Source organism: Sparus aurata, chromosome 22, assembly GCF_900880675.1.
Source record: "Sparus aurata chromosome 22, fSpaAur1.1, whole genome shotgun sequence".
In the NCBI taxonomy this organism is placed as follows: domain Eukaryota; kingdom Metazoa; phylum Chordata; class Actinopteri; order Spariformes; family Sparidae; genus Sparus; species Sparus aurata.
Window position 1 is genome coordinate 11,365,411 of NC_044208.1, and position 18,756 is coordinate 11,384,166.

An 18,756-nucleotide genomic window follows, 5' to 3' on the forward strand; every position below is an offset into this window, starting at 1 on the left:
AATTAGTTTCTAAGAAGCTTCCACTCTGCCACCCACAGCTCTATCCAACTGCTTACTTGAAACTAAATCATGGTTCTCACTCAACTTTTTTAAACTCAACAGCGACAAAACTGAGGTCATCCTCATTGGTACCAGATCCACCTTAGCAATGCTCAACACTTTCTCCATGTCCATCAACAATTCCACTGTTCCTCCATCACCTCAGGTGAAAATTCTGGGTGTCATCCTGGACAGCACTTTATCCTTTGAAGCCCACATCAATAACCTTTTCTCGGTCTGCCTTCCATCTACGCAATATCAATCGTATCATCACCAGAACTCCCTCAACTGAACACATCACTCCAGCCCTGCAACAACTTTATTGGCTCTCGTTCAAATCTCACATTGATTTTAAGATTCTACTCCTCACTTTCAAGATCCTTCAAATCTGGCACTATCGTTTCACTCTGAACCTCCGTATCCCTATGCATTAGCGCAACTGGGCAAAAGGTGATTTGCGAGCAGCGAAATACAGAGCGAGGCCCAGTTGCTGGACGAGAGGTTTACCTTCGATAAAAACGAAACTTAACAGACCGTAGAACCTCTGTATCCCTACGCATTAGCGTAAATGCGTAGAGATACAGAGGTTCTACAGTTGAGCAAATGTAGTGCCAAAAGAAAGGCCGGTCTGACGGCGATGTAAAGCGGTGTGAATTTTCTCTATACAACGTACACTTGAACTGTTATAGATTTTTTTAGGTGAGCCTTGTTTTAGGTGGTTAAATTTTGCTTTCTCTCTGGACCCCGTTCACTGCAGCACAAAGCTGAGCATCTGGGCTGGAGCGGCTCTCTACTTCTCCAAACTGAGGCTGCGCTGATCGGTGATTACGGTAGGGAACAGATCAATTATAGATATGTACTTTACATGACCCCACTTCAAAAAACACGAACTATCCCTTTAAATCAGCTGTCAGCTGAGTTCTTTCTAAATTAAATACTTTTTTTTCTCAAGTCAAATCACTGAGTCACTAGGGCTTGACTGGAAACTTGAACTGGATGAACTGATAAGAGAATGGAGAACAGTCCTGTTTTGGTGGTTGCCTAAGATGGAATGAGACATCACATTTCATACCTGCATATATAGATGGGTGATGTGTATCAGTCTAACAGTAGACACAGACATTTACATTAATTGTAAACGTCTCACTGCTCTGTTTGAAAACAGCCTTTTGTCTGTCACCGTGAAAGGTAAGAACTAAATTCAAATTTCATCCTCATTTAAGATATTAAATATATATGATGATATATAAAACACAAAATATCGACAACCGTCACATTTGACTATTACCTTTTTTTATTTCATTTTTTTAGGATGAAGTGTACTGTGGTCTTTCTTGTGTTGTCCATGGTGGTTCTCATGGCTGAACCTGCTGATGGTTTTATTGGATTGCTTATCAGTGGTACAGTGGAATCATTTTGCCGTTAACTGGGACATACTTTGACACAAAATGGCTGGAAAAACTCTTCCATAACTGAGAAATAATGGTTTCGCTATCAAATGCAGCAGCAAGAGTTTGCTTTTATACAGGACAAGAGAGCATTTGTTTTTCAAATTATAAATTACAACTGAAATTTCGATACGATGACATGTTGTGGGGCATTATCTGATCTCAAATTAATGTATCATAAATCAATGTGTGTTACTGACCATGTACAATAATGCACAAAACTGATGAATGTCTTTAATGTTCTACAATGTGTTCATAACAAATGTATTACTCTGCTGACTGCTATGTCCTGTCGTAAATTGACTTCACTTTGCTTGGTTGGTCCAAAAGATTTCAAAGATCAAAAAGTCACCAGGAGACCTAAAGCTGAGTGCAGTAGAACTTTATTTGCTGGCAAAAAAGCATGAGATCAGATACAGACCAAAAAAACCCCAAACTGACCTGAGGTTCAAAGCATTGAGCATCCTTTTTTAAACACAAAAAACTGGGAGTGTCTTGCCAGCCTTTATAGCCTCAACCAATCCCTATTCTTCTTCATTTCTGCTGACACTGCTATTTTCCTATGGAAAATCCCTGTCATCTCGCTTAGTATTTTTTTTTTTTTTTGAACAGGTGCTTTTCCTCTATATGTATCATTGGCTCTTAGAAACTCTGGCCTTCAAGCTTTTTGATAACTCAGTTCCCTTTTTGATGTATCCCATTACATCTGATCATTCTTTGCACTGCATTTTTGAACATAGTGAAAGTGTTGCATATTTGGTTATATGATTCAATTCTTAAATTTGTTGTTATATTTTCACACTTCACATCATCACACTATAGTAGCTTTAATCAGTAGATGCACACTTCAATTAGCTGATGCCGAGTAGTATATTTCAGCATCTCCTTCACACTTGATTACCCCTCATTTCTTATTTATTGTAACAATTTTTTTAATCAGTTATCATTAGTTACTATCTACTGACTATGGTTATTTTATACTACAGTACAACAAAGTTTTTTTTGTGATGTATGATATGAGTTCAGATTTAATGCAGTTGTTTTCCTCCCTTGTCTGTTGTATGTAGCTGGAAAGGCGATCCACGAGTAAGGACCTGTTACTACTATTTTTATTTTTCATTTTTCACAATTATTCAAGGACTAGTTTACAAAAGATTTCAAAGTTAAAGTAATATATATGTAACTGTGACACCCAATGTGATATAACATCATATCTATATTTCTTATATATGGTAAAGCATACTAAACTAGAATTTTCTCTACCTCCACCAGTCTTATCCGTCGCCGCCATGGGGACTTGAAGCAGGAGCAAGAGCAGCAACAGGAACAGCTGGAGCATCTTGACAAACGTGGGAATATCTTTCGTTATGGTTAAAAGATGCTTCTTGCGCTTCAACACAAGAAAGAAAAGTGGCTATGAAGTTTTGGATCGACTTCTTGACAATACAAATGTCTTGGTTTAATACAATGCAGAATACTGATCAAATCTGGTGGATGGTCAGTTGTTCAGAATAAATATGCATTGCAAAAAAACGTTTCTGTTGTTTGATTTTTGACAGAAATAAAGAACAGGAGAATCAAATCAAGAGAAACATAAGCTGCAATACTTAAACAATTACAAAATAATTTAATTCAAACAACTGAAAGGAAGAGTCATTATTTTAAAACAAGAACGGTATGAAGCAGTTTGCATCACTGAGGACCCTTCACACCCCCTTCACCACGGGTTTCCGCTACTCCAGTCAGGCAGCTGTTAGAGTGAAACACTGGCCAAAAGGAGAACTTACATGAACTCTTTTATTCCCACTGCGATGTGCATTTTAAAGAAGGCAACATAGACACTTCGCTTTTAAAGGAGAACTTCGGCCATTTTTAACTCATATCCCTGTTGATCGAGGTTGCCGAGTGCTGTCAGTACGAAAAATAACGTGAATTTTTTGCACAATATTGACCAGATATCAGGACGGCAGCTAAAGCGAACCTATGGGGACAGACATCCTTAAGTTTTACTTTCGGTTACGTCTGCCCCAATAGGTTCACTTTAGGTGCCGTTCTGATATCTGGTCAATATCGTGCAAAAAATTCACTCAGTAAATATTGTGCCAAACGTTCTCGTTATTTTTCCTAATGACAGCACTCGGTAACCCCAATCAACAGGGATATGGGTTAAAAACGGCCGAAGTTCTCCTTTAATGTAGCTTTAAACATGTACTTTTATTGATTAAGGAAACTGTTGTGTGACTTTATGTGAGTCTCATTGGTTTGAATGTTCTTTCATGTTGTTTGAGCCGTAACCAAAGGTAATTTTCTGTTACTATGTGATAGATAATAACGTTTCTTGAATCTTGCAATAATTCCAGCTAAGTCTATCAAGAAGCAAGGAACATAACATCTTGATAAAATAAAGATCTTTCATGGGAAATAACGTAAAATTTAAGCAGTTTTCATTTGCATTTTAGCCCATATTAAGAGTACCTATGACCTACTTTTGACAAGTCACAATCATCACTGTTGAATGTCAGTGTTGATCAGTTGTGAGCTATGTTTGATACAGATGATACAATGTCCTGCCAAATTCAGAAACATAGGTAGATTATTTGTATCTCTCCAGCAGAATCTCTAATGTAAGAGCTGACTCCTGTTCCTCTGTAACTTGGTTGCGGTGTTCCCCATAGATCCATTCTCGGCCCCATATTATCTTCAGTATGCATGCCTTTTCTGGTTGTTTTGTTTAAGTAAACGAAATCCATAAAAAAAAATGTGGGAAAATTCAAACTATGCTACCAAAGTCAAACATACATCAGATTCCCTCTAATTTTGGTAATGAACCTCAGTGTCACGTGTTATAAAGAAGCTATGTTAGCAGCCAGCAGCCACAGGAGCTCCTTCGCAAGTTGATCAATCTGTCCCGACAACTCTAACTAGTTAAAAGGCCATGTGTGCAGCTCATACAGCTTCCCTTTTTATTTATAATCAGAGATAAGAGTGGAAGTGCCAGTTGTGTTAGTTGTGTACTACAGATTTAGTGGTATTAGCTTATGAGATTTTTTTTCTACATACAATGATGATGTGATGATTGTTATCTCACAAACACCAGATAAAAATTCAATACTGTAGGGGAGACTGGGGTCAGTTGAGCCAAAGGGTAAGTTGAACCACCCCTTGTTGCTGGGAAACGGTAAAAAACATTGATTATGTGACCACATATTTAGGAGGAAGGCATCATCTCATGGAGTCTGTGAAGGTAAGAACCACATGGGTAAAGGGGTTAGACATTTATTTCCCCAAAAACATTTTTCACTCTTGAAAGTGAATTTAGTCTATCGTAAGTTTCATGAGAATTGTGTTTAGACCGAAATAGATAATTATTCTAATTTATACATCAATTGTGGTATCTATGGGCTACAACATGAGGTCATACACCTAGTATAAAAGTGCACTATTTTAGCTGTGAGGACTAATAAAGTCAAAATGGTAGCTCTGGGGTAAGTTGAGCCATTTGGCCAGGGGTAAGTTGAGCCACCCAGCAGAGGTGGGAGTTGGATGGATCAAGGGAGAGATGGGGATAGATAGAATAAGAGGAAGATGGAGGGAGGAGTTTAACGAAGAAGGAGAAGAGAGGATAGATAGAGGAAGGAAGGAAGGATGATGAGAGGACGAGAATTTCAGTTCAGATTGTTCAAAACTAGTCCATAACTGACCTTACTGTCAGCAAGGAACTATGATTCTGTTCATCTTACCCCGTTACTATGCTCAACTTACCCCATACACAGGGTAAGTTGTGCCACAAGACCACTTTTTTTGGACATGCTATATTATCGAAACAGTTATGTTTACACTCATTCTGTTTGTTTGAAAGGATGCACAACATCCTGAAATATATGCAGATATATTAGTTAGTGACAAAACAATGATATTATTTTGAGTATTCATGCCTTTTCTGGTATTTTTGTATTAGGAAATCCACAAAGAAATGGGGGAAAAGTTAAAACGAGGCTACCAAAGTCAAATGTGTTTCAGATCCCCTCTTGTTTTACTTACTTGAAATGATGTCATGGTTCTCACTCAACTTTCTTAAACTCAACAGCGACAAAACTGAGGTCCTCCTTATTGGTACCAGATCCATCTTTGCAACACTCAACACTTTCTCCATGTCCATCAACAATTCCACTGTTCCTCCATCACCTCAGGTAAGACCCTGGGTGTCATCCTGGACAGCACTTTATCCTTTGAAGCCCACATCAATAACCTTACTCGGTCTGCATACTTCCATCTAGGCAACATCAATCGTCTCCGTCCCTCACTTACACCAACCTGCGCCGCTATCCTTGTAAACACCGTGATTACATCCCGTCTAGACCATTTTATTTCTCTCCTCTTTGGTCTTCCTCGGAAATCTCTTCATAAACGCCAACTGGTCCAGAACGCAGACGCTCGTATCTTCACCAGAACTCCCTACTGAACATATCACTCCGGCCCTGCAGCAACTTCATTCGCTCCCTATCAAATCTTGCATTGGTTTTAAGATTCTTCTCCTCACTTTCAAAATCCTTCAAAACCTGGCACTATCGTTTCACTCCAAACTTATTAACATTAACACACCTTTCTGCACTCTCCGATCCTCTTCTGCCGACCAGCTCTTTGCCCGATCTGCCAACTTAACTATCATGGGGTGAAGAGCCTTCAGCTGACCTGCCCTCAGCTTTTGGAACTGTGTCCCACCAGACATTTGCATTTCGGATACTGTCTCCACCATTAAATACCGCTCCAACCCCACTTATTCCGAGCGCAGTAGTAGTATTGCACTATGTAGTCACATTCATATTTATTTATTTATCTTTGAAAATTGCACTATCTTTCACATCCACATGCTTTGCAAGGTGCCTTTAAATACAATTGATGATTATTATTATTATTATTATTATTATTATTATTATTATGTTGACAGCCAGCAGCCACAAGAGCACCTTAGCAAGTTGATCAAACTGTTCCAACTCGGTTACAAGAAGAAGAAGAAGAAATGTTCTACTGACCTTTCATAAAGAACTCAACAGCTGCCAGCAAGCTGCCTTCAAACATTTTATAAATGTTGAATCAAAGCCAACACTAATGCATACTGCAGGAATAACATGACTGCAGTTGTGTTAAATAATGAGTTTTAAAGTTTTAAATTTAAAAACAAAAAACATGCAATATCTGGGGTGGCGCTTAGCTCAGTTGGTAGAGCAGGATCCCATGTACAGAGGCTTTGTCCTCGCTGGAGCGGCCCCGGGTTCCAGTCCCGGCCTGGGGCCCTTTGCTGAGTGTCACTCCCCCGCTCTCTAGTCCTGTGTCCTGTCATATCATCAGCTGCTCTATCAATAAAGCCGATAAGAGGCCAAAAAATATTAAAAAAAAACATGCAATATCCATTATTGGTATTTAAACCAAAAGTTTTGCAACAATGATTGTTTCAACTGGAAGTCATGGGGAAATATTATTGTTATTATATTTATCATATTCAAGTGTAGGTTTAAGAGTGTCACCATTTTTGATGAAGATGGCTTTGTAATTTACAAGAGTAATGACTCTTAATGCATGTTACAACAATCATGATACAAAACAGAAAAAAGAAGCACATCCTTACCATTTAACCAGCTGTCAGATGAGTTCTTTTTAAATTAAATGTTCTTTTATTTTCAAGTCAAATCACTGAGTCACTATGACTTGACTGAAAACTTAGAATGGAGGAACTGATAAAAGAATGGAGAACAGTCCTGTCTTGGTGGTTGGTACAGATGCAATGAGACATCACATTTCATCCCTGCATATATAGATGGGTGATGTGTACCAGTCTAACAGTAGACACAGACATTTACATTAATTGTAAACGTCTCACTGCTCTGTTTGAAACAGCCTTTTTTCTCTGAACGTGAAAGGTAAGAACTAAATTCAAATTTTATCCTCATTTAAGATATTTAAATTGCTCCAACAAAAAATATCGACAACTGTACCATTTGACTATTACATTTCTGTTTAATTTTTTTAGGATGAAGTGTACTGTGGTCTTTCTTGTGTTGTCCATGGTGGTTCTCATGGCTGAACCTGCTGATGGTTTTATTGGATTGCTTATCAGTGGTACAGTGGAATCATTTTGCCGTTAACTGGGAAATACCTTGAAACAAAATGGCTGGAAAAACACTTACATAACTAAGAAATAATGGTTTCACTATCAAATTGTTGGTCAAATGCAGCAGCAACAGTCAGTTTCCTCTTGAGAAGAGAGCATTTGTTTTTCACATTATAAGTTACACCTGAATTTTCCATACGATGACATGTTGTGGGGCATTATCTGATCTCAAATTAATGTATCATGAATCAATGTGTATTACTGACCATGTACGATAATGCACAAAACTGATGAATGTTTTACAATGTGTTCATAACAAATGTATTACTCTGCTGACTGCTATGTACTGTCGTAAATTGACTTCACTTTTCTTGGTTGGTCCAAAAGATTTCAAAGATCAAAAAAGTCACCAGGAGTCCTTTAGGCTGAGTGCAGCAGCAGGCATTGAGCATCCCTTTCTAAACACAAACAACGGGGAGTGTCTTGCCAGGCTTCATGGCCCCCTATTCTTTTATTTCTGCTGACACTGCTATTTTTCTATGGAAAATCCCTGTCTTCATGCTTTGTTGTTTTTCCTCTATCTATGTCATTGGCTCTTAGAAACTCTGGCCTTCAGGCTTTTTGATAACTCTGTCCCCTTTTTGATGTATCACATTACATCTGATCATTCTTTGCACTGCATTTTTGAACAAGTGTTTCATATTTGGTTATATGATTTAATTATTTATCGTTAGTCACTATCTACTTACTATGGTTATTTTATACTACAGTACAACAAAGTTTTTTTTGTGATGTATGATATGAGTTCAGATTTAATGCAGTTGTTTTCCTCCCTTGTCTGTTGTATGTAGCTGGAAAGGCGATCCACGAGTAAGGACCTGTTACTACTATTTTTTTATTTTTCACAATTATCATGACTAGTTTACAAAAGATTTCAAAGTTAACAGTAATATATATGTAACTGTGACACTCAATGTGATATATCATCATATCTATATTTCTTATATATGGTAAAGCATACTAAACTCGAATTTTCTCTACCTCCACCAGTCTTATCCGCCGCCGCCATGGGGACTTGAAGCAGGAGCAAGAGCAGCAACAGGAACAGCTGGAGCATCTTGAGAAACGTCGGATCATCTTTCGTTACGGTTAAAAGATGCTTCTTGCGCTTCAACACAAGAAAGAAAAGTGCCTATGAAGTTTTGGATCGACTTCTTGACAACACAAATGTCTTGGTTTAATACAATGCAGAATACTGATCAAATCTGGTGGATGGTCAGTTCAGAATAAATACGCATAGCAACAGAAGTTTGTCTGTTGTTTTTTTTTTTACAGAAATGAAAAATAGGAGAATCAAACCAAAAGAAACATAAGCTGCAATACTGCTGTTTCAGAGAAACTCAGAAACTCTCAAAAGGGGAACGTACAAAAAAAACATTTTATTCCCACTGCAATGTGCATTTTAAAGAAGGCAAATTAGAAACTACTCTTTTAATGTAGCTTTGCACATGTACTTTTATTTTTATTACTACATTTCTAGTGGTATTAGCATATGATATGTTTTTTTCTACACACAGTGATGATGTGATGATTGTTATCTCACAAGTTCAATATTGTACTTTTGTAATTCTGATGACAAATGACAGAATCTGTGTTACAATAACACAAAGCAGTTTTACAAGAAATGTTCTACTGACCTTTCATAAAGAACTCAACAGCTGCCAGCAAGCTGCGATCAAACACTTTAATAAGGTAGTATCAATACCAACACTAACCCAGAGTTAAGAAAAATATGTTTGTTTAGTTTGGACAATCTTCATAATTCACATGAATGGCTAATGGCACTAAATCACACAGCAAAGGTCAAATCATCCAGTAACAACACTGATAACGAGATGAAATGTTTTGGCTTGGGTTGGATAACGCCTGCAACCTCCCATAAATGATTTAATTTTAAAAACAAAAAACATGCAATATCCATTATTGGTATTTAAACCATTTTTTCTTTTGTCTTAATTAATTCACATTAAGTGGCTGCTACTGTTGCAACAATGGTTATTTCAACTTGAAGTCATGGGGAAATATTATTGTTATTATATTGATCATATTCAAGTGTAGGTTTAAGAGTGTCACCATTTTTGATGAAATTGGTTTTGTAATAACTAATGACTCTTATACCATGGTCTTGGGGAATACTCGATTCTGATTGGCTGCAGGGTGTCCATTAACCCCTGATATATGGACACCTACTAAGTAGTTCCAGTCGAATTGACTGTTCACCGCTGTAAATCAATGTGCTAGCTGGCGTATCAAATCTGAATATTTTATTTCCAGCACTGAGTTCAGTCCGTCAGTCCTTCAGTGTCTTATCCTCTGAACACCACAGGGTGGCGACTGTAACACACAAGCTGCAGAAAGTATACTTCCCCTCTAAATTTACTGATACGCGAATAATCTCACATCCCGTTTGCTGTTCAACTCTCTACTTCAGGCTGCAGCCACAGTAATGTTACACACGGACGGTCATTTGTTCGTGAAATATCTTGCTATTGATTTGGGGACAATGACATGACTGGTTAGCTAGCTAATCGTGTTAGCTAGCATACTGTCAAATTATATTTACTGTTTGTCAACCGTGTGCAATGTTATTGACTTTGAATCTTGCTAGCATGGCGTTAGCTTTCTGGTTCATCGCTGAGCGGACTAGAATATCTCCCGTTGCCAAGTCATATCTATGGTCCGTCCTATTTACTTGAAGAGTGAACAACGTCTCCGTTGCATAAGAATCTTACGGGAGAGTAATGATTATTTATTTATTTATGTTGTTTATTTCGGGCATGTCAATTCATAAGCATCACATTTCATCATTGTTCAAATAATACAACACACATGGCCGAAAGGGAAAAGCGGGAGAAGCCAAAGCTTATCAAGTCCCGCCCCCATTACCCACAGGATAAAATCTTCATCCTGATCTTTTCTTGTCTTTTGCAATTTACTTTTTTCTTTTCTTCTCTTTTTTTCTTTTGTTATGACCTTTGACAAAACATATTACAGCAGTAGCATACAGAGCTGAATTCAAGCTCTAGACAGTACATACAGATTACATGTGTGTCTGCACATGTGTCCATATTAGTCCATCATGAGTGAACAACAGTCTCATCTTATGGCCTCATCTTATAGCCAGGCTTGCCACAAAGTCAGAATATCCAATTGAGAGAGAGCAAAAGTCCAGTGTATTTATTATTTGTTGAGATGGTGTTGGGATGTGTAAGAGCCCTTTAATGCATTTTCATGTTATTCATCAGTCTCCTCTGCAGCTTTTATCGCTGCTAGCTTTGCCATGTCCTCCCGATTGGTGGCTACATCAACTCGCATCTGTATCACGAATACCTGGAACAAATGATTGTTCCAGGTATTAGTCAAACTCTCAGGCGTTACCAGGGAAACTAAGTTATGGCTTTTGAAAAACTTTATATTTTGATTGTAAAACGCATGAAAATGTAAATTAATGGTTCGAATTTCTTTTCTTTGGCAAGTGACCATGGTATAAGCGGGATAATGCCCTTCGAGGTGTCCATAAACAGGAGTTAATGGACTTCGCGGAGGCAACCGTCCGATGCACAGCCTTGCATAGCTTTAGCTTTCTGGCTCATCGCTGAGCGGACTAGAATATCTCCCGTTGCCAAGACGTCGTTGGTGTAGACACTTGTCACTCAAACATGTCTGACCAATGGGGAAACACCCGCCCACTGCAGCATGTTTGTGTCAAAATAATTCATTCAAAAAAAAAAAACGACTTCAAAACTTTTTTCGCTTCATTCAAAAAAAAAATCACTTCAAATCGAAAAAAATATTTTCAATAAAAAGCAAAAACACTTCAAATGATTTTTTTTTTTTTTTTTTTTAGGGGGGATTCAATTTTATTTTTGCATTTGAACAGTTTTTTCTTTGATTTAAAATATTTTTTTGATTGAAGCAACTTTTTTGGGATTGAATAATTAAGACACAAATGTCCTACCCATAATATGGCCCAAACACAAAACAACATTACTTCAATCAAAGAAAACATTTTCAATAAAAAAAAGTGTTCCAATGCAGTTTTTTGAGTCTTCCAAAAACTTTTTTGCTATGATTGAAAACGCTTTTTTCTTGACTGAAGTGATTTTTTTTATAGAAAATATTTTTTTTCGTTTGAAGCAACTTCTTTTTTGATTGAATTATAAAGACACACATGTCCTACCCATAATATGGCCCAAACACAAAACAACATTACTTCAATCAAAAAAGTTGCTTCAAACAAAAAACCTTTACTTCTATCAAAGAAGACATTTTCAATCAAAGAAAAACAGTGTTCAAATGCATTTGTTTGAGTCTCAACTATATTTTGCATTCAAACACTTTTTTTCTTTGATTGAAAAGGTTTTTTTTGATTGAGGTAAAGTTTTTTTTTTATTGAAAATATATATTTTGATTGAAGCAAACTTTTTTTTGATTGAATAATAAAGACACAAATCTACCTTCATAAACAGTAAAAACAGACATTAACATTAACTGTAAACATCTCATTGCTCTGTTTGAAAACAGCCTTTTGTCTCTGAACGTGAAGGGTAAGAAGACAATTCAAATTTTCATCCTCATTTAACATTTTTAAGTTTCTGTAACACAAAAAATACAACTGCTACATTTGACATTTGCATTTATTTTTCTTTTTGTAGGATGAAGTATATTGTGGTCTTTCTTGTGTTGTCTGTGGTCATTCTCATGGCTGAACCTGCTGATGGTTCTGATGGAGGGTGAACTAATTTCATCATGCCCGGTATATTGGAATCATTTGGCCTTTTACTGGCACTTTTTTGAAAAAACATGGCTCATGTAACTTATAAATGTGGTTCACAATCAAATGCAGCAGCAGCAACAGTCAGTTTACTCTAATAGAGGACAAGAAAAGTTTTTCAGCAACAGCACATCAGAGCATTTGTTATTAATATTAACGTTTACCCTACGATGACAGGTTTAGGTCACCATTGTGAAAAAGGGCAGTACCTGATCTCAAACAAATGTGTCATGAATCAATGTGTATTACTGACCACATACGGTTATCCACCAAAGTGAATAATGTCTTTAAGGTTCTACAGTGTGTTCATAACAATGTATTACTCTGTTGACTGCTATGTGCAACAATTTTCTGATGAATGATATTAAAAGTTCAGACTTAATGCAGTCGTTTTTCTCTCTCCTGTCTGTTTTATTCAGCTCATATGAGGATCCGCAAGTAAGGACCTGTTCATACAATTTGTCATTATTTTTAACAATTATTCAACGACTAGTGTAACAAAAGATTTAAAAGTTATAGTAACAAGTATGTAACTGTGAACCTCAATGTGATATAACATATCTGTATTTCTTAGATATTGTAATGCATATACAAACTCCGCCGCCATATGGTCTTTAAGCAAGAGCAACAGCAGCTTGAAAAACGTGCTCAATTCCTTCGACTTGGCTGAAACTATGTTTTAGATGAAATAAGATGCTTCTATCTCTTCTATCTTATAAGAAAAAAAAGTAGCTACTAAGTGTGACAACCACTTCTTGACAATACAAATGTCTTGGCTTGATACATTTTAGAATTTTGATAACATTTTGTGGATGGTCAATTGTTCATAATAAATATGCATTGCAAAGAAACTTTTTCTGTTGTTTTATTTTGACATATAGCACAATCAAACAAGAGAAACATAAGCTGTCAAAATAATAGCCGAAACCAACAATGTACCCTGCTGTGACTTTGCAGGCATTTTTAAATCGTTTTCCATTATTAAAACGATTGGTCCTATAAATACAGACATCCCACATTTTTGAATTTCTTTAGCTAGATAGAACCACTGAGCAAAAACAAAACATGTGATTTCATACCTCAACATAGCAATATGATATCTGGTTTATTCCTGTGAAAAGAATAATATATTTTGGGAAGTCATTATTTCAAATATCCCAAGTCATAATCGAGTATAAGAATACTGTACACAATGCAAAAGACGATAACATGGGCTAGCATCAGGATATTATGACATGGGTAGTGGTAATCATTTGAAAATGAATTACTGTAGATGAATATTAGTTAAATACTTTGACAATTACAAAACAATTTAATTCAAACAACTGAAAGGAAGAGTCATTATTTCAAACATAAACAGTATTCTTAGAAAAGCAGTTTGCATCACTAAGGACCTTTCACACCCCCTTCACCACTGTCAGCTACTCCCTTCAGGCAGCTGTTCCAGAGAAACTTTTGTTGTTTGAGCCCAACCGAAGGTCATTTTCTGTCGCTATGTGATAGACAATGAAGTTTCTTGAATCAAGGAGCAAGGAACATAACATCTTGATAAAATAAAGTTCTTTAATGGGAAATAATGTAAAATTTAAACAGTTTTCATCCACATTTTAGCCCATATGAAGAGTACTCCTGAACTACTTTTGACAGCTCACAAGTAACTGTTCAATATCTGTGTTGATCAATTGAGAGCTATGTTTGATACAGATGATACAGCGTCCTCCTGCCAAATTCAGAAACTTAAGTAGATTATTTTTATTTCTCCAGCAGAATCTCTAATGTAAGAGCTGACCCCTGTTCCTCTGTAGTTGCGGTGTTCCTCATAGATCCATTCTTGGCCGCATATTATCTTCAGTATGCATGCCTTTTCTGGTTGTTTTGTTTAACTGAAAGGGAATCCACAAAGAAATGGGGTAAAATTCAAACTAAGGCTACCAAAGTCAAACATATTTCAGGTTTCCTCTTATTTTGGTGATGAACCTCAGTGTCATTAGTTACTTAGCCCTGTTTGCATGGGACTAGTATTACCTAAGGACCTCAAGTGATTTTACCCCCCACCCCAATGTCTGTGTTTCATGCGGCACATTCGCACGGGATAAGCGAAGTCTGTGTTTTAACTTGAATTTACTGACATTATCCCCGGATCGATCGCACCAGAGCCCTTGCTGGAGCAGCACAACAGTTAGATATGGATATTTTTAATATAATAACTGGTGAGCCTGTTGAAAGATGTTCCTTACCGCATGCTGCCATGCATGTAATCCATCTAATCATCTTTCAAGATTTCGTTCTTCTGATGAGCCTCCTGAATTTGCACCCAAAATGCTGTCAAAACTTTCATTTATAATTGCCAACGCAGCCTCCATAATTCTCAACCGGGAAAAAGGCAGAAAAAGGGCATAGAAAACACAAAAAAACCTTAAGAAAAACAAAAGACGAGCCCAAATCACAGAGATGCAGATTCATACGGGACTAATATTATCACATGACCTCTGTGTTTGGCGAAATATGTTAGATAATTTGCGGTGGAATTTTTACTTTACAAATTACGGACATGGCAGATTCGCACGGGATTAAGATCACAGACGACCTCCGCATTTATTACAAATTACTGAAGGTCTCCGGGTAATACTAGACCCGTGCGAATAGGGCTTTAGAATCACTGTTAGCAGCCTGTAGTAACAGGAGCTCGTTCACAAGTTGATCAAACTGTCCCAACAACTCAAACTAGTGTAAAGGCCATGTCTGCAGCTCATACAGCTTCCCTTTTGAATTATAATCAGGTATAAGAGTGGAAGTGCCAGCGGTTGTAGTTGTGTGACAGTTGTTTACTAGTGGTATTAGCAGACAGGGTGTTTTTTTCTGTATGTAGTGATGATGTGAAGAATGTTATCTCAGAAACATCAGATACAAGCTCAATATTGTGCTTTTGTTAAAAAATTAGTAACCAAAAAAAAATTATTTTTAAATTAAATATGTTTTTTATTTTCAAGTCAAATCACTAAGTCACTATGACTTGACTAAAAACTTGAATTGGAGGAACTGATAAGAGAATGGAGAAGACTCATTTTGGTGGTTGGCACAGATGCAATGAGACATCACATTTCATACCTGCATATGTAGATGGGTGATGTTTATCAGTCTAGCAGTAGACACAGACATTTACATTAATTGTAAATGTCTCACTGCTCTGTTTGAAAACAGCATTTTGTCTCCGACTGTGAAAGGTAAGAACTAAATTCAAATTTCATCCTCATTTAAGATTTTTAAGTTGCTCTAACACACACAAAAACAACTGCTACATTTGACATTTGCATTTCTTTTTCTTTTTGTAGGATGAAGTGCATTGTGATCTTTCTCGTGTTGTCTGTGGTCATTCTCATGCCTGAACCTGCTGATGGTTCTGATGGAGGGGAAAGGAAATTCATCGTGCCTGGTACATTGGAATCATTTGGCCTTTTACTGGCCCTTTGCAACAGCACATCAGAGCATTTGTGATTAACATTACAATTTACCCTACAATGACACGTTTTAGGTGACCATTGTGAAAAGGGGCAGTATCTGATCTCAAAAGAATGTATCAATTAAGTCTGTATTACTGACCATGTACGGGTATCTACAAATTGATTAATGTTTTAAGTTTCTATTACTCTGCTTAAGAGCTCAGATTTAACGCTGTTTTTTTCCCTCTCTTCTCTTTTATTTAGGTTGCGAGAAGTATTACGAGTAAGGACCTGTTTCTTCTATTTGTTTTTTATTTTTCACAATTATTCAATGACTGATTTACAAACGATTTCAAAGTTAAAGTAACATATATGTAATTGTGACACTCAGTGTGATGTAACATCATGTCTGTATTTCTTATATATGATAAAACAAATACAAACACTATCACTACACTATTTCTCTACCTTCACCAGGAATCGTCGCCGTCGCTACCAAGAAGAGTTGAAGCAGAAGCAGCCGGGGCAGCAGTGGCTTGTAAAACGTGGTTGCTTCTTTATGCTTGGCTGAATCTGTGTTTTGGATGACATGAGATTCTTGTGCTTCAACATAAGAAAGAAAAGTATCTATTAAGTGTGACAACCACTTCTTGACAACACAAATGTCTTGGTTTAATAAACTGCTGAATTTTGATCAAATTTGGTGGATGGTCAGTTGTTCAGAATAAATACACATTGCAACTCTTAGAAACCAACAATGTAGCCTGCTATGACTCTGTAGACATTTAGATATGGTTTTACATCAAAAAAACAATTTGTACTATAAATACGGACATCGCAAATGTAGTATTTCTTCAGCCAAGTAGAACTACAGCTTTTCTCTAGAAAAAGACACCTGCAAAAATAAAACAACATCTGAAATCATATTTCAAACATAGCAATATACTCTCCAAGAATAAATTATGCTTTTCCCAGAAATAAACTAGATATTATATCTAGTTTATTTCTGGGAAAAGCATAATTTATTCTTGGAGAGTAATTATTTCAAATACCCAGGTCATAATCTAGTATATGAATACTGTACACAATGCAAAAAACAATAACACAGGTTAGCATCAGGATATTATGACATGGGTAGCGGAAATCATTAGAAAATTAACTACTGTAGATGAATATGAGTTAAATACTTTAACAATTACAAATTTCATTTAAACAACTGAAAGGAAGAGTCATTATTTTAAAACATAAATGGTATTCTTAGAAAAGTAGTTTGCATCACTGAGGACCCTTCACACCCCCTTTACCACTGGTTTTATTTACTCCCGTCAGGCAGCTGTTTCAGAGAAACTCTGGCCAAAAGGAAAACTTACATGAACTCTTTTATTCCCACTGCAATGTGCATTTTAAAGAAGGCAACATAGACACTACTCTTTTAATGTAGCTTAGAATGTACAAGTACTTATATTAAGGGAAATTTTGCATGACTTTATGCGAGTCTCATGGGTTTGAATGTTTTTTTTTATGGTGTGAAGGGTGCTCAGTGATGCAAACTGCATTTCTAAGAGTACCATTTATGTTCAAAGTAAACGTAATTGTAAATTGTAATTGTTAAAGTGTTTAACTAATATTCCTCTACGGTAATTAATTTTCAAATGATTACCGCTACCCATGTTATATTATCCTGATGCTGTTATTGTTTTTTGCATTGCATATAGTATTCTTATACTGGATTATGACCTGTTGTATTTAACATAATGACTCCCCTAGATTATATTACTCTTTTCCCAGAAACAAACTAGATATCATACTGCTATGTTTGAAGTAGGATTTCAGATGTTGTTTTATTTTTGCAGGTGACTTTTTCTAGAGAAAATCAGTGGTTCTACCTAGCTAAAGAAATTCAAAATTTGGGTTACTTAATTTATAGTACCAATTGTTTTTTAGTTTTTAGTTTTTTTAATGTAAAACCATAAATCGATGTCTGCAAAGTCATAGCAGGGTAGAATGTTTTTCTAAATTAAAAATACATAAATATTTGTGTGGTTATCTTTCTTGGGCTGTTATTGTGACCGCTCATGTTTCTCTTATTTGATTGTCCTATTCTTAATTTCTCTGATAAATAAAACAACAGAAAAAGTTTTGTTGCAATGTGTATTTATTCTGAACAACTGACCATCCACCAAATTTGATCAAAATTCTGCAATGTATTAAACCAAGACATTTGTATTGTCATGAAGTGGTTTTCACACTTAACAGACAATTTTCTTTCTTATGTTGAAGCGCCAGAAGCATCTTATTTCATCCAAAACATAGTTTCAGCCAAGTCGAAGGAAGCAAGCACGTTTTACAAGCCACTGCTGCCCTGGATGCTCCTGCTTCAACTCCTCTTGGCGCCTAAATAGCTCCCTGGTGGAGGTAGAGAAAATAGTGTGATAGTGTTTTATTTGTGTTATCATATATAAGAAATACAGACATGATGTTATATCACATTGAGTGTCACAATTACATACATGTTACTTTAACTTTGAAATCTTTTGTAAACTAGTCATTGAATAATTGTAAAAAATAAAAAACAAATAAAAGAAACAGGTCCTTACTCGTAATACTTCTCGCAACCTAAATAAAACAGAAGAGAGGAAAACAACCGTGTTAAATCGAAACTCTTAATATCATACATCAGAAAAAACCTCTGTTGTACATATCAGTCAGCAGAGTTATAGAATTTTGAAGACATTAGTCACTTGTTCAGTAATACACATTGATTTATGATACATTCATAAATAGTTCATTTTAATATTAATCACAAATGCTCTGATGTGCTGTTGCTGAAAATAAATGATTTTCCTCTGTTACAGTAAACTGACTGTTGCTGCTGCATTTGATTGT

General features: G+C 36.3%; 1 protein-coding gene and 3 long non-coding RNA genes across 4 annotated transcripts in view; 3 read left to right on the forward strand and 1 right to left on the reverse strand.

The window, feature by feature from the left end:
• LOC115574023 (exostosin-1) overlaps positions 1-18,756 on the reverse strand; it is a 339,107-nt gene that overhangs the window by 123,322 nt on the left and 197,029 nt on the right. The window lies entirely within an intron of this gene.
• On the forward strand, positions 1,150-3,020 carry LOC115574031 (uncharacterized). The gene is made up of 4 exons (XR_003982408.1): positions 1,150-1,227; positions 1,351-1,439; positions 2,555-2,573; positions 2,760-3,020. It is a non-coding gene; the product is annotated as an uncharacterized LOC115574031 (long non-coding RNA).
• Positions 7,261-8,904, forward strand: LOC115574032 (uncharacterized). Its single transcript, XR_003982409.1, has 4 exons — positions 7,261-7,405; positions 7,516-7,604; positions 8,448-8,466; positions 8,647-8,904. It is a non-coding gene; the product is annotated as an uncharacterized LOC115574032 (long non-coding RNA).
• On the forward strand, positions 15,534-16,612 carry LOC115574033 (uncharacterized). Its single transcript, XR_003982410.1, has 4 exons — positions 15,534-15,654; positions 15,763-15,863; positions 16,135-16,153; positions 16,348-16,612. It is a non-coding gene; the product is annotated as an uncharacterized LOC115574033 (long non-coding RNA).